Source organism: Macaca fascicularis, chromosome 10 (genome assembly GCF_037993035.2).
Source record: "Macaca fascicularis isolate 582-1 chromosome 10, T2T-MFA8v1.1".
In the NCBI taxonomy this organism is placed as follows: Eukaryota; Metazoa; Chordata; class Mammalia; order Primates; family Cercopithecidae; genus Macaca; species Macaca fascicularis.
Window position 1 is genome coordinate 9,370,069 of NC_088384.1, and position 16,667 is coordinate 9,386,735.

At 44.1% G+C, this 16,667-nt stretch overlaps 1 protein-coding gene and 1 pseudogene across 5 annotated transcripts in view; one reads left to right on the forward strand and one right to left on the reverse strand.

Annotated features, from left to right (window-relative positions):
* Positions 1 to 15,086, reverse strand: part of LOC102135908 (uncharacterized) — a 59,653-nt pseudogene extending 44,567 nt beyond the window's left edge.
* TCF20 (transcription factor 20) overlaps positions 1 to 16,667 on the forward strand; it is a 187,739-nt gene that overhangs the window by 115,213 nt on the left and 55,859 nt on the right. The gene's annotated exons all lie outside the window — the stretch shown is intronic.

The window sequence follows — 16,667 nt, forward strand, 5'->3', positions numbered from 1 at the left end:
AATGGTAAGTATTTATGTATCTGCATATATCTAAACATAGAGAAGGTACAGTAAAAATAAGATATAAAAGATAAGGAAGTTGCTCTGGGTGAGTCGGTGAGTGAATGTGAAGGCCCAGGATGTTACTGTACACTACTGTAGGTTGTATCAACACTGTACATTTGGGCTACACTAAATTTATGTTTAAAAGTTTTCTTGTTTCAGTATTATTAACCTTAGATTACTGTAACTTTTTTTTTTTTTTTGAGACGGACGAGTCTCTGTTGCCCAGGCTGGAGTGCAGTGGCGCAATCTTGGCTCACTACAAGCTCCACCTCCCGGGTTCATACCAGTCTCCTGCCTCAGCCTCCCAAGTAGCTTGGACTACAGGCGCCCACCACCACGCCTGGCTAATTTTTTGTGTTTTTAGTAGAGACAGGGTTTCACCATATTAGCCAGGATGGTCTCGATCTCCTGACCTTGTGATCCACCTGCCTCGGCCTCTCAAAGTGTTGATTACAGGCGTGAGCCACCGCGCCTGGCCAGATTACTGTAACTTTTTTACTTTAAAAACTTTAAAAATTTTTTAACTTTTTGACTCTTGTAATAACACTTAGCTTAAACCACAAACACATTGTGCAACTGTTCAAAAATATTTTAGCTTTGTGTTATTCTATAAACTTTTTTCTTTTATGATTGTTGTTACTCTTAGAGATAAGGTCTCACTCTGTTCCAGGCTGGAGTGCAGTGGTACAGTCATAGCTCCCTGTGACCTCAAACTCCTGGGCTCAAGCAACCCTCACTTCAGCCTCCTGAGTAGGACTACAGGTGCATGCCACCATGCTTGGCTACGTTGTTTTATTTTTTGTGGAGCTGGAATCATGCTGCATTGCCCAGGCTGGTCTCAAACTTCTGGCATCAAGCAGTCCTTTCTCCTCTGCCTCCCAAAATTTCTGGAATTGTAGGTGTGAGCCACCAGGCCTAGCCACTTTATTCTATAAGCTTTTTTCTATTTATTATTATTATATGAGACAGAGTCTTGCTGTGTCGCCCAGGCTAGAGTGGAATGGTGTGATCTCAGCTCACTGCAGCCTCCATGTCGTGGGCTCAAGCGATTCTCCTGCCTTAGCCTCCTGAGTAGCTGGTACTACAGGCACACGCCATCACACCTGGCTAATTTTTGTATTTTGTTTTTTAGTAGAGACGGAGTTTCACCATATTGGCCAGGCTGTTCTGGAACTCCTGACCTCAGGTGATCCACCCACCTCGGCCTCCCAAAGTACTGGGATTATAGACATGAGCCACCGCACCCAGCCATATTTAAATTATTTTTTATTTTTAAAACACTTTTGTTAAAAACTAAGACACAAACACATGCATTAGCCTAAACCTGTACAGGGCCAGAATAATCAGTATCACTGTCTTCCAGCTTTACATCTTGGCCCACTGGGAGGTCTTTAGGGTCAGTAACACACATGGAGCTGTCATCCCCTATGATAACAGTGTCTTCCTTTTTTTTTTTTTTTTTTTTTTTTTGAGACGGAGTCTTGCTCTGTCGCCCAGGCTGGAGTGCAGTGGCCGGATCTCAGCTCACTGCAAGCTCCGCCTCCTGGGTTCACGCCATTCTCCTGCCTCAGCCTCCCGAGTAGCTGGGACTACAGGCGCCCGCCACCTCGCGGGGCTAGTTTTTTTGTATTTTGTAGTAGAGACGGGGTTTCACCGTGTTAGCCAGGATGGTCTTGATCTCCTGACCTCGTGATCCGCCCGTCTCGGCCTCCCAAAGTGCTGGGATTACAGGCTTGAGCCACCGCACCCGGCCAACAGTGTCTTCTTATGTTTGTTTGCTTTGGGTTTTTTTTTGAGACAGTCTCTCTGTGTCGCCCAGACTGGAGTGCAGTGGCATGATCTCAGCTCACTGCAAACTCTACCTCCCAGGTTCAAGCAATTCTTCGCCTCGGCCTTCCTTCCAAGTAGCTGGGATTATAGGCATGTACCAATATACCCAGCTCCCTTTAGTATTTTTAGTAGAGATGAGGTTTTGCCATGTTGGTGGGGCTGGTCTCGAACTCGTGGTCTCAAGTGACCTGCCCATCTTGGCCTCCCAAAGTGTTGGGATTACAGGTGTGAGCCACTGCGCCTTCTTTTGGGTACCTCCTGCAAGGCCTGGTGGTAGCTGTTTTACAGTTAACTTTTTAAATTATTTATTTTTTGAGATGTGGTCTTGCCATGTTGCCCAGGCTAGACTTGAAGTCCTAGGCTCAAGAGATCTTCCTGTCTCAGCCTCTGGAGTAGCCAGGACTACAGGCACATGCTCCCACACCCAGCTGTAGTTACTTAATTTTTATAAGTAGAATACATAGTATACATAATATAGAATTACACATAGGATATGTAAACCAGTAACATAGTTTATTATCAAGTATCATATACTGTACATAGTTGTATGTGCTATGCTTTTCTACCACTGACAGTATAGTAGGTTTATACCTGCATCACCATAAACAAGGAGGTAATACATTGCTTTGTGACAGCTACAACGTCACCAGGCGATGGGAATTTTTCAGCTCCGTTGTACTCTGATGGGACCACTATTGTGTACGTGGTCATTGTTGACAGAAATGCGTTATGTAGCACGTGACTGTTTTTATTGCTGTTGCTTCAACTTTAAGGTGTTTGGGAGGCAGGGAACGGGAAAGCTGTGTGGCACACCTGGAAGACAAGTCTGCATGTGCTATACTAATAATTGGGAGCCGGTGAAGGTTTTAAAATAGGGGGTGAATTAATCAGATCTTTTTCAGGAAGATGCTGAAGTGCAAGTTGGACTGGAGGGGGAAGTCTAGTAGCAGAGCAACAAGTGTTTGCTTGGCTGCTGTTCGAGGACCTTGTAGATGTGAGACATATCTGTTACATGACTTCAACAATATATGGCTCAGCTGGGGAGATGAGGCATTCATACCAAGTGTAGAAATAAGGACATAGCCAGCAGGTAATGGTGTATGGACAAGAAGTGCTGTAGCTGTTTGGGGAAGGCAAGATCACCAAGCTGAGCAGTTTTGCTGAAGGCTTCAGTGAGGAAACCAAGTGGCCTTGAGGAATGACTCAGATTTGGAAAGTGTTCTGGGGAGAGACCAAGCACAAATCAAGAGGTCGGAGTGCATGCTGTGTGGAGTGATGGGTTTGATTGGCCAATAGTGAACAGTATGGTTGCAAAGGAAAATTGCCATGGCCTTCAACAAACCTGTTACCCTATCTTCTGAGCCTTTCTTCACTGTACTGCAGCTGTTGTTCTCTTGCAGTTTGAGGCTTTTCAGGATAGAACAGTGTCCTAGTTATCTTCCCAGGTCTAGTAAACAGCCCAGCCCATAGTAGATGCTTAAAAACAACAACAATAAAAGAATGATTGGATATTTGCTGCTTAATGGCAGTTACAGACTGGATATCCTGCTGTTCCCTTAAACTTAGATCTCAAAATCCTAATATCACCTCTCTCCTTCCCTTTTTTATTCTGCGCTAAGTTTAAACAGGTCACTCACCCCTCTGCTCCCACTGCTGTGTGCTTACCTTGCCATTCCATAATTATGGACATCTCTGTTGTCATACTGCATGACTCACTAGCACGTTGAATGTCCAACATGTCACATTTGCTTGGGGCTCCTCACTGCCTTTCCTCCTTCCTGTTTCTTCACTCTCCTTTTCTGGCTTCTTTTCCTCTTTTCCAACTTCTAAATGCTAGTGATTTCAGGGATCAGTCACTCCAAGTTAACCTCTAGACCAGTGGTTTTAAATCTTTTTTTCAGCCATACCAGATACCAGCCAAGTACAAACACACACTACACTGTCTTATGCACACAGACACAACAGAAACAAAAGTTTCACAAAACGGTTCTTATGCTTCATGAGCCATGGATGCTGTTATTTTCCATTCTGCTCTATTTCATTTTTTAAGTGCTATTCATGACCCACTAAATTGATTTCACAGCCTGCAGTTTGAAAAACTGCTCTGGGTGAGCTCATCTGCCTGTTGGCTTTAGGTACTACCTCTGTGCTAATGACCTTCCCGTTTTTATCCCTACCCCACCTTTCCTCGGAGATCCTGTCGCATTAGCTGTCTCCCTGCCATTTCCATGTGGACGTGCAATGGGAATTGCGTGTTGCCATGTTTGGCAAAGCACTCTTGATTCCCGTTACCAGTCTCATTCCTCTTCATAAACGGTGCCATGTTTGCAGTTCTGTAAGGGATGGTGATGAAGTACAAGCTGCCCAGCCACTGCCTAAGCTCAGATCTGAGGCCTTGGGCAGCTACACTACCTGTCTCTACCATGTTGTCTTCATTTGAATAAAGTGGTGTTGTCACCTGTACCTCTTGGGATTATTGTGACAGTTGAATGACTTTTCACCTGAAAAGACATGGAGCAGTTCCTGGCACATGGCTTGTGTTTAACTAGTGTTGGCTGCTGATGTTTATCATTGTGATGGCTCTCATGTCCACTTCTGATTCATTAGCAATTTTTGTTGGCTCTAACTTCAAACTGTGTCTTTTTTGACCATGTGTCACCACCTCCATCAACACCACATTCACCCATGCAGCCAATATCCCTTAACCAGACTACCAACTAACTCCCTGCTCTGTCCTTGCCCCTCCCCGTTCTGCTTTCCACAAAACAGCCAAAGGAGCCATTTGAGAACTGAAACCAGATCATGCCACTCTATAGCTTAAAACCCTCCAAAGGCTTCTAATAAAATCTGAACTTCCCCATGTGGCTCTTTCTTTTTATAAGACCTTTCACTGATACTTCTCAAACAGCAACATGTGTGTGACTTGCTAGTGACCTTGTTAACATGCAGAATCTGATCTTGTAGGTCTGTGGGGCCTTGAGACACTATATCTCTAATAAACTTGATCAGGTGAATATGGTAAATATCAGCAGTAGTGGGCTGGGTTGCCATCTGTCTTCTGATGCAATGCCCTGGGAAGAACACAGCACCATGTGTCTGGTATTGCCACTAAGGAAGCATGACCTGAGTCTGGTCCTGAGGAAATACAGATCAGATTGAGGGTCATCTTGCAAAATGAAAAGACTGTACTCTGGCAGGGACATGGAAGTCAGGAAGAGAAAAGGGAACTATTCCAGACTGATTGACACTGGTGAGATGTAGCTCTGGGGTAGACTCCTGGACCAGAAAGGAAAAAGAGACATTGTTGGGACAGTTGACAAAATTCAAATGGGGTCTGTGGATTGGATTGAGAGTGTAGTATCAGTGTTGATTTCCTAATGTGGAGACTTGTATGCTAGTTATAGAGGAGAATGTCCTTGTTTTTTGAAATAACGCACTACAGTATTGAGCAACAGTGGGGCTTCATACCTTCAACCTGCTCTCAAAGGGGTCAGGAAAAGATAACGGAGCAAATGATGTAAAACATCAGTTGGAGAATCTCGCTGAAGAGGGTATGTGAGCCCTTTGAACTATTCTTGTACTTTTCTGTACATTTGAAATAATTTAAATCATTATTTTTTTGAGAGAGGCTCTTGTTCTCTCTCCCAGGCTGGAGTGCAGTGGCATGATCTTAGCTCACTGCAGTCTCCAGGGTTCAAGTGATTCTTGTGCCTCAGCCACCCGAGTAGCTGGAATTACAGGCGTGCACCACCATGCCCCGCTAATTTTTGTATTTTTAATAGAGACGGGGTTTCGCCATAATGGCCAGGCTGGTCTTAAAACTCTTGGCCTCATGTGATCTGCCTGCCTTGGCGCCTCAAAGTGCTGGGATTACAGGCGTGAGCCACCACACCCAGTCTTAAAACTTTTTTAATACGCTATTGAGATTTTGACTGGAACCTATTAGAATTTTATAAACTAATATGTGGAGACTTAACCTCTTTATAATACTAGCCCTTTTTATCTAGCTATACTGTTTGTTCTGCTAGTTTGTTTCTTTCATTTTGTTTTGAGCTTTTTTGGGTTGTTCAGTAAAGTCTCTAATTTTCATATAGCTTTTGCCCACTTCTACTTTGGATTGGTCATTGATATCTTTTGAATTTTAATTCAGAATTATATTTGTTTTATTCTTTTTAAGAGACAGAGTCTCACTCTGTCACCCAGGCTGGATTTCAGTGGCGTGATCTTGGCTTAATGCAACTTCCACCTCCTGTGTTCAAGTGATTCTCCTGCCACAGCCTCCTGAGTAGCTGGGATTACAGGTGTCCGCCACTACACGTGGCTAGTTTTTGTATTTTTAGTAGAGACAGCATTTCATCATGTTGGCCAGGCTGGTCTTGAACTCCTGACCTCAGGTGATCTGCCTGCCTCAGCCTTCCAAAGTGCTGGGATTACAGACGTGAGCCACCAGACCTGGCCTCAGAATTGTATTTGAATGAATGATAAAATGGAACATCCATTTAGGCTATAAGTGGCAACACTGATTACTTCCCTTTTGCCCCTGAAGGTTTAGAAATTATGTATTAATACAACCTTTAAATGAAAGAATAAATTCAGTGACATCTCAGGAGCCCCTGTGCTCAGCATTTAAGAAAATCCCACAGGAACTCTAGCCCAGAGATGCCACTGCTCCCACCCTTCTGCCTCCTTTCTGCGGGGAGCTGTTTGGCCATCCTGCTCACATATGTGGTAATCTGAAGTGATCTTGGGATGCCCCTGTGAAAATAAGACAGGTAGCCGTGGAATGGGGGTGGGGCCAGGATAGGGCCCAGGTGCCTTTGGTCTGCTCAGGAGCAGATTTACGGCATCTCCTTGCACAGTTATAGAAGCATGTGATGGATAGGATGCTTACAGCCTCTTGGCTGTTTTAGATTATGTCTAATAATAGGCCTGCCCATTGTGGGATGGAATTCAGCTGACTTTAGGCCTGATTCTGAAAAGTAACTTTTTGAGCTAGTGATTCTGTGTGCACACTTGCCTGGGCACTGTGGTGTCCAACAACCCTGTGTGTGGCATTGGCACCAGGCTTCCTGAAGTAGAGGTCATGTCTGGCAAGCTCCTCCCTTCCCTCCTGCTTCTGACTTGTGGGGTCCCCTGTGCCTCTCTTTCTTTCCCTTGGGCAGAGCAGCACTTTGCTGTCAGTGGGAACAGATAAAGCTCTGATACTGTTGAGATAGTGTAAGGGTTGTAATTTTAAAATGAGGTTAATGACATTTTGGCCAAGTGCTGTGGCTCACCCGGTAATCCCAGCACTTTGGGAAGCCAAGACAGGTGGATCACTTGAGGTCAGGAGTTCAAGACCAGCCTGGCCAACATGGCAAAATGCTATCTCTAATAAAAATAAAAAAATGAGCCAGGTGTGGTGGCGGGCGCCTGTAGTCTCAGCTCCTTGGGAGGCTGAGGCAGGAGAATTGCTTGAACCTGGGAGGCAGAGGCTACAGTGAGCTGAGATTGCAGCACTGCACACCAGCCTGGGTGACAGAGTGATACTCTGTCTCAAAAAAAAAAACCAAAACCAAAAACAACAACAACTTTCACAATGCTGCCCCCTTGGATGGTCCAGAAGTTTTCCATTTTTCTCCATTATTCCCTTTGGCCTGGGACTAAATGAATGCCTCATTTTCAGATAGTTATAATCATAGCACAGGTATGAGTTTATGTGAGCTGCTCTTTTCATGTGATACTACGTAATGTTCCATGGTGCTAGAATCTTTGCAATTGTTTATTGATTATGTACTATTTCTTTGAGTGGATATACCATAATTTGCTTAACCAATTTTCAAATTTAAGAGTTAGGTTGTTGCCAGTTTTTTCTTCTAATACGTATTACTGGAGTGAATATGTTGGTATTTTTTGTTTGTTTGGTTGGTTGTTTGGTTGATTGTTTTATTACCAGTTTTCTTTTCCAAAAGAGTCATAAGCATTTCTGCTGCGCTTTTTTTTTTACCCCCGTACCAGCTGTAGCCTAACCTAACCAGAAGGGATATCATCTTTTAAATTTTTTAGGAAATTTTTTTTGAGAGGAGTCTCGCTCTGTCACCCAGGCTGGAGTGCAGTGGTGCGATCTCGGCTTACTGCAAGCTCTGCCTCCTGGGTTCATGCCATTCTCCTGCCTCAGCCTCCCGAGTAGCTGGGACTACAGGTGCCCACCATCACGCCTGGCTAATTTTTTTGTATTTTTAGTAGAGACGGGGTTTCACTGTGTTAGCCAGGATGGTCTCGATCTCCTGACCTCGTGATCCGCCCGCCTCAGCCTCCCAAAGTGCTGGGATTACAGGCATGAGCCACCACGCCTGGCCAGGAAGTGTAATAGTTACAAATTTATCCCCCCAGTTTTTGCCTGCATGTATTTGATCATGATTGAAGGTGGATATTTTCTATAGTTTACATGGCTAATACGAGTTTTGCCACCCAGAAGGCAATCTTTTTAGATATGCAGCATTCTTGTGTGTTTCTTTTCCTCTAGACAAGGAACTGACTTGCGAATTCTGAGTTGCTTTCAGACTCTTCTGATCTCCCAAGTCAGGGAGAAAGCCAGCACCTTCATTACACTTCATCTTTTTCTGAAGTCCTATTACACTAAGATAACTTTTAGCCACTGAGAAAAATATAGGCTCTGCCCATGTGCAAACAGGACATAGAGTATGAAATATTAAGTCACTGAGCAGATCTTTATGCTTGATGCACTTAGGACGATCCCACATTTGCACACACACAAATCAAATGATACAGGTACTATAGATATATCTAGGTACAAGCAGTCAACTAATTTCTAGCAAGATTCCTCAAGATTCTGTTCTAAAATGCTTCCCAATGTCACAGATTGGGAAATACAGACTGGGTTTTGCAGTGGGCGTATTATATATCTTACCTCATTGTTTACCATGAGTCTTTTGCTTATTTAACTTCTGAGTCTCCATTTATGAAAAGGACTACTAACATTTCTTAGATCGTGGTGAGAATGAAATGCATTAACGTTTGTGTAAAGCACCTGGTAGAGTGTGTCACATGTGTTAGGCATGCAGTAACTAAGTGATAGCCACAGTTATTAGAGATCTGACCCAAATGTGTGTCAGGATTTTCAAAAATACGGATTTGGGTCCTCCTTGCCTAATTTTGTGGTACAGTGAAAGAAAGGGTTATGGGCTCTAGAATCAAAAGAGTTGGAGTTACAGAATGTCAGCTCCAGCTTGTCCTAGAGGAGTGACTTTTGGAAAATTTGGACTTTTGGAAAAAATTACATAAATTTCCCCCCTCATTCATTAATTGAGATACAGGTAAAACCACACAGTGACTGACATATATAGATTGCTTAATAAATGGCATTTGTGTATTTATTTATTGAGATAAGTCTTGCTCTAGTACCCAGGCTGGAGTACAGTAGGGTGCAACCTCGGCTCACTGCAACCTCTGCCTCCTAGGCTCAAGTGATCCTCCCGCCTCAGTCTCTGGAGTAGCTGGGACTACAGGCATAAGCCAGCACACCCAGCTAATTGTTTTATATTTTTTGTAGAGATGTGGTCTTGTTATGTTGCCCATGCTGGTCTCCTGAGCTCAAACAATCTACCTGCCTCAGCCTCCCAAAGTGCTGGTATTACAGGTGTGAGCCACTGTGGCTGGCCAGCACTTTTTATTATATCAATAGTGCATACCTTAGATACTGGTTAAAGGTGAAAAATTGGTTTGTTTTTACTAAGCGAGGTAAAGCCAACACATTCTCTGCTTAGAGGAAGATTTGTAGAGAAAATCACATAGATAACACATTTTAGGAGCTCTTAAGATACAGCAGGACACATTTTAAGAGGTCTTAAGAACTATATGATCTCACATGGCAAGAAGGAATTTATGGGCCTGGGGATGCTTAAGAGAAGGCTCCAAGTTGAGACCAAGGTGAGAGTGGGCTGATGGCACAAACAGGGCTGAGACCAAGGTGAGAGTGGGCTGATGGCACAAAGAGGGTGGAGCAGGCTTATTTGAGAGGGTGGGGAGGAGCAGAAATTGTTGGGAAGATGTCACAGGGCTTCAGGGCCTATAGGGAGTGTGATGGTGTCAAAATGGCAGGTAAAGAAAAGAAGGTACTGGGAAAGAGAACTTTTCAAGTGTTATTCTAGCCCAAGAAAGATGAAAATGACAGTGACGAGGATGGAATGGGAAAGGACAAATACAGGAAAGAGAGTAGTGTCATGATGAGGTAGCATGGTAAATACAGAGTCAAAGTGAAAGGTTAGTTTGGGGTTATTCTAAAACTTCTTGGGACGATCATGGTTTTCTTGAGAATAGGCAGTTGGGTCAGTTGAAGAAGAACATTATCTTTGTCATTGAAAATGAGTTAGTTACTGCCTAATAATAAAGGCATTTTGTTATCTTTTAGAAATGATTACAGCCACAAGTGACACTCTCCAGAGTCCTTAAGTACTGATCTGTCTGGAGGGCCAGAGGCCTTGCTCTGTCTCTTCATGGTCATTAAAACCTTTGCCACGTGGTTAATAAGCCCTACAGACCCCACTACATCCTTGGCATTCAGAGCCCAGCACCTGCCTGTAACTCTCTTCATAGTATCTCATCCAGTTTTGGACTTTGGGCATTTCTTAGTTTCTTGCAACTTGGCTGTGCATCTTGTCTGACATTTCTAAGTGTTTTGTTGAGGGAGGATTTTTAGTCCCTGTTCTATGTCATAGTGCATGAAATAGAAGTCTCTCATTCCCCAAGTGATAATAGTCTACTCTGAAATCCTAGGAATGAGAAAAATTCTTGTCAGGGTCCCAGTAGAAAACAGATGCCACACTCAGACTGGGTAATTTGAGAAGTGTTTAATTGTATCATTCAGGGTTCATTCAGGAAAAGAAGTTTTCTATTCCAGGTATGAATGATATTGATACATGAATTAAGGCTTTACCCAACCCTGGAAAAACTGGAATGGGGAAGGTTCCTGATGATTTCATACTGGAGTGCCATAGTGAGTGGTTCTCATGAGCTCATGGGGAAGCCGCTGTGAATCCACGTGTACTGCATCTACCTCCAGGGAACATCATCAGCCTCTACATTTATTTTGCCTTCTGAATCTCTCTTGCACTTCTCATTGCAAACTCTAACCCAGAACCATGCTGGTAAAGGGTTCTGGAACGGTAGTTCTCAGCTTCTGATCTGCAGAGGAGAAGCTTGGAAGGAGGGTGGTCATGATGCTGAGTTGACAACAATGCAGAAGATTAATAAAGGGACAGTACAGAGTGAGCAGGGTTTGGGGAAACCAACAAGAAAGTGAAGTCTTCTGGCCTGGCAGTAGCAGGGAGTTGTTACCTACTACCTTCTAGCCCTGAAGGGCAGAGGATGAAGTGGTTCCTGGAGCTTGGAGAAAGTGGCTATATGTTCAGGTTGCCCGATGGAGCTGCAGCCATTGGTGGAGGGTCTCAGCCAGCCTCAGTAACCTCGGGGTGGGAGCCAGGAGAGTAAGTTCCTCTCTTACTTTCCTCCTCTCCTGCCTTTTACCAGCCGAACTGGGTCAGAAGGCAGAGAGTGGTGGGGCCTGTCAGTTGTCCCTCCAGTGTCACTTCTAGGGCACAGAGTAGGGTGAAGAGAGGCTGTGGGGGCGAGCAGGGAATATCCCCCACACAAGGGCTATAACTAGATGCATCATTGTCAATATCTTGAGGATTTAAAGGCAAAGAAGGAGAATAAGAAAATCATGAAAGAGGATGAAAAAATTAGCTGGGGTCAGGCGCAGTGGCTGAATTATAACACTTTGGGAGGTTGAAACAGCAGGATCACATGAGCCCAGGAGTTTGAAACCAGCCTGGACAGCATAGTGAGACTGTCTCTTATTTTTTTAAAACTATAAAAATTAACCAACCATGGTCCCAATTATTTTTTAAAAATTAGCCGGGGGTTCCGTGCCTGTGGTCCCAGCTACCTGGGAGGCTGAGGCAGGAGTATTGCCTGAACTGGGAGTTGAGGCTGTGGCGAGCCCGTGGTTGTGCCACTGTACTCCAGCCTGGGCAACACAGTGAGACTCTTTCCAAGAAAGAGAATGGATTGGGAAGTGGGATGTTGTTGGACATATGGAGGAAGGAGGACAGAGAAAGCCAGTGTTGGTTTTCTGTAAGAGGGCAAGGTCATCAACCTTCGAATAGGATGGGGAGAACAAGTCTGCAGCTGGTTATGTGAGTGAGTTTGTGAGGTTGGCACATGGACTCTGGAATGTATAGGCACAGAGTTCTGTACCTCACTAAGACACCTCCACAGCCCTCCTGAAACTGTTAGGAATATAAGAGAAAAACAAACAGGAAAGGGAGAGTTAGTATGGATGGGAAGTACATTGGTAGACCTCTTTTATTTCTTTATTTATTGAGACAGAATCTCGCTTTGTTGCCTAGGCTGGAGGGCAGTGGCGCAATCTCAGCTCACTGCAACCTCTGCCTCCGGGCTCAGGCGATCCTCCCGCCTCAACCCCCCGAGTTGCTGGGACTGCAGGCACGCATCACCATGCCCGGCTAATTTTTGTATTTTTTATAGAGATAGGGTTTCGCCGTGTTGCCCAGGCTGGTCTCGAACTCCTGAGCCCAAGCCATATGCCTGCCTCGACCTCCCAAAGTTCAGGAATTACAGGTGTGAGCCACTGTGCCCAGCTTCTTTTTTAGAGTATGTATGCAAGTTCCTTAGGTGACTTACTCCTTTGGGGCATCAGATTTTCCTTATTACTATTTGTATTCATTTAAACAAAGGAATTCAGGCACTTATTATTACTAATCACAGTGCTTTAAAACTGACTACACTGATGCTTTTTTTTAAGATGATAGGATAACATTGGAATTATCTCTGTTAGCATTTTTTTTTTTTAAGAGACAAGGTTACTGTCACCCAGGGTGGAGCACATTGGCACATTCATAGCTCATTGCAATCTTGAACTCCTGAGTTCAAGCAGTCCTCCTACCTCAGCCTCTTGAGCAGCTGGGACTATAGGCATACCTCATCACACTGTGTATTTTAATTCCCCCCCCCCCCCAGGCTGGTCTTGAACTGACCTCAAGCAATCCTCCCACTTTAGCCTCTCCCAAAACACTGGGATTGACAGATGTGAGCCACCACACCCAGCCTATTACTTATTTTTTAGCTCCAGGTTTACATTTTCTGTTGTTGGTGTATACTACTTGGTTTTCTTAATTGGTTTTCTTGGTATTCCTAGAAAAGAGAAATCTGGGCAACCACGTTCTAGTACTCAGGTGCTTCATGTATACTAAGAATATTTAGCGTGGCTGGACCCATGCAGGAGGTATTTGGCCTTGAATTTTTTTTTTCTTCTATTCCATAAAGTAGAACCATAACAATAGGGAAAGAGGTATCATACAGGACAGGGAATCTGCCTGGGAGAGCTGAGAACAGACCTGAGAAGAGTCCTTCCTGTATCTGTTTTCCCTGTCTGGAGATAGGGCAGCCTGAGGTCTGATATGCTGATGTTTAAAGTGGCCTTTAGCTCTTGGTGGCTCCTATTTAGGAAGAATATGGAGCAAGTGGCAACATTGTTTATACACTCAGATCTTCAGAAGCCTGATTTTATTTCCAGAAGGATTAATTAAACAACATGTAACATAGTTTTTTATAGAGAATATCTCTTGAGAAAACTTTTCATTAGTTTAAACTGCTAGCTTTAATGTTTTTGTTCAATTTAGCCCCCATTCAGCCTTGTTTTATCTAGAGAAGGCCACTGGCACTGAGTAGAGCAGGAGCACATCACAAGCAGAAAAAATTAATACTCGTGTAGACAGAATTGCTCTTGATAGTTCTGAGAATGATGGGGGAGGTAAAGAGCCAGCTGGAACAGTATGGAGGTCCTTGTGAGAGGGCGGCAGTGAAGGGACAGATTTATTGTGGGTGACTACCCACTTTCGAAGGCCGACCTGACAGGACAACTGGCATCTTTTACTGACCGTGTGGAAGACCCGCTGGGCAGTGTAATGTTAAGAACATGGCTTGCCCCCGGCCCTGCTGCCTAGGAGCTTTGTGAACTCTGCTTCTGTTTCCCCATCTGTAAAACGAGCATGCTAGTGTTGTGAGGATTAAATGAGTTAGTGTATGTGAAGTGCTGGAACAGTGTCAAGCATTATCATCACCGTTTGAATAACTATTACCTACTGCCCTGCAGATTCATTGGAACAAAGCAACAGAGGCATTTTGAATAGGATGAGAAGTTGTTTCCTTTAGATTCTGACATTATTTTACAGGAATATTTAATGATGGTTTTGGGTCACATGACTATATAATCAAACTTAAGGAGGTAGACCCTTGTCTAGCTGTTTTAGACTTAACGATATTTCAAGATGTGGGTCAAGGTTTTAGAATTTGGGGTTACTGGCCATTTTCTGCTCTAATCCATATTTACTTTCTGAAGTCTTAACAGTTCTCGTGTGGACTCAAGCTGGGTCTTTCCCTTAGAACTGGACCCATGGGATTTTACAGGCAAGGTCTCCGCATCCTCCAACTCTCCTTTTAGGTTGATCATATTCTATTTTCACTTTCTACAATTCTGTCATGTCACTCCCACAGCACCATCTCTGAATATGTGAGTTCTAGCCTAGTTCTCTAAGACCTAGTTCTTACACCGTTTAATCATTCACACAGCCTCCCATGTGATGACGTGAAGATTACAACGAGGAACAGGCAGTCTCTGCCCTTTATGGAGTTTACATTTTAGTCAGGGGAGAGACAGACAGTAAACAAGTAGCATATATGTGTCTTGTTTGGAGTAAGTACGGCGCCAGGCAAGAGATAAATCAGGGGAGGGAGTTAACAGCCAGGGAAAAGATGTGGAGCTAGCTGTTTTTACTAGAATGACCAGGGAATGAGTGATACTTGCCCAAAGACTGGAAGGGAGAGCAAGCTGTCTGGCTTTGGGAGAAGAATGTGCAGGTGAGAACAGAGTTCCTATGTAGATATGCGGTAGGCCCGTTCCAGGAACAAGGAGACTGTGGGGCTAGAGCAGAGAAGTGGTAGGGGAGGAGGTCAGAGAGGTCATGGGATGGGAGCCGGGGCCTTTGAGACCAGTTTCCCCAAGAATGAGGTGGGAACCACTTCAGGGATTGGAGAGGATGAGTCTGACTTACCTTTAAAAGGATTGTTGACTTTCGTGCAGGCAACTTCACTTTCAGCTCCCCTTCAGGGAAACTAGCTTCATAAACCATTGTAACTAAACTAAACTGTCTATTAGTACCTCACTTTACCTCATATGTGTTTCGGAACTTGTTTTTTTAAATTGGTTCTAAAGTCATTTGGAGCAATTTGGCCTTGTCCCATTCATCTCTAACTCTGAGGAGACAGGCCCAGGAAAAAGCGGGGGAAAATCAGCTTGATTGATTGTTTTAAGAGGGATCATAAAAGGTAATACAAAGCGGTGACTCAGTCAGATAACTTTGGTGGAAAGAGTCTGGGTCCTAGGCTTGATGAATTCCTGCTTTCCTCTCTTTTTTGCTGTCCTCCAAGATGATTGCTTCTAATTCTTCTTTCATAGTAATGGCCAGTAGTAACTGTGAGTTTAAAAATTGGCAAATAAAAATACCACATGGTGGGTAAAGGTGCTGAAACTTCTTGAAAACCCCCCAAAATAATCTGGAAGAATAGTCACTGATATTCACTGGCTTTAAGTCTAGCCCTTTGTACCTGGGAACTGAAGGAGAGTGCTAGAGAGAGAGGGGTGCCTTAGACGCAATCTTATGCCAAGAAGAGGATGACTTCAAAGTTTGTGTGGAACCCATATGGGCTGAGTGTCCTGGAGTCACCAGTCATCACAGGTAGTTGGCAATTACAGTAAACCTTCAAAAATGTGCACTTGGACAGAAGGAATTGGCTGCATTTATCTGGCCAGTTCTGTTTCTCAGTGTTGGGGAGTGGCGATCAGCAGCCAGTGTTAAAACCCGCAGTTCAGTGATCACCCTAATACATGAAAGCAGAGAAATAAAAGTAGTGGCTTATGCCTGTAATCCCAAAACTTTGGGAGGCCGAGGCAGGAGGATCGTTTGAGGCCAGGTGTTTGATGCTGCATTGAACTATGACTGTTCCCCTGCACACTCCAGCCTGAGCAACAGAGTGAGACCTTGTCTAAAAAATAAAAATAAAAAAAAATTTGTTTTTTTTTTACCCTGTACCCACTCTCCCCCCCCCCAATAACTGGAAGACTCGTTGAAAAACTGCTGTTTTTCATTGACAGTAATAACACAGCCCCATATTTTAATCTGGTTGAGTTTGGGGGCTCATTTGTCTAATAATGAAGGCATTATTAGATATATGAGACATACATGTTTTTGCTATGTTGGGTTTTATGCACTCAGCGTGCTGTTTTTCATTGTACTACAGATTCTTGTCTCACTCTTTAGGCCATTTCTCTGCATATGTGCATTTTCAGAAGGGGATAGGGTAAAATATAAAAGATGAAATTCAAGATCAGGCTCGGTGGCTCATGCCTCTAATCCCAGCACTTTGGGAGGCCAAGGCGGGCGAATCACGAGATCAGGAGTTCAAGACCAGCCTGGCCAGCATGGTGAAACCCTGTCTCTACTAAAAATACAAAACATTAGTCAGGCATCGTGGCCACGTGCCTGTAGTCCCAGCTACTCGGGAAGCTGAGGTAGGAGAATTGCTTGAACCCTGCAGGTAGAGGTTGCAGTGAGCCGAGATTGTGCCATTGCACTCCAGCCTTGGTGACGGAACGAGACTGTCTCAAAAAGAAAAAGTAATTCAAACCAGTCAGCTTCATCTGGATATCTGAA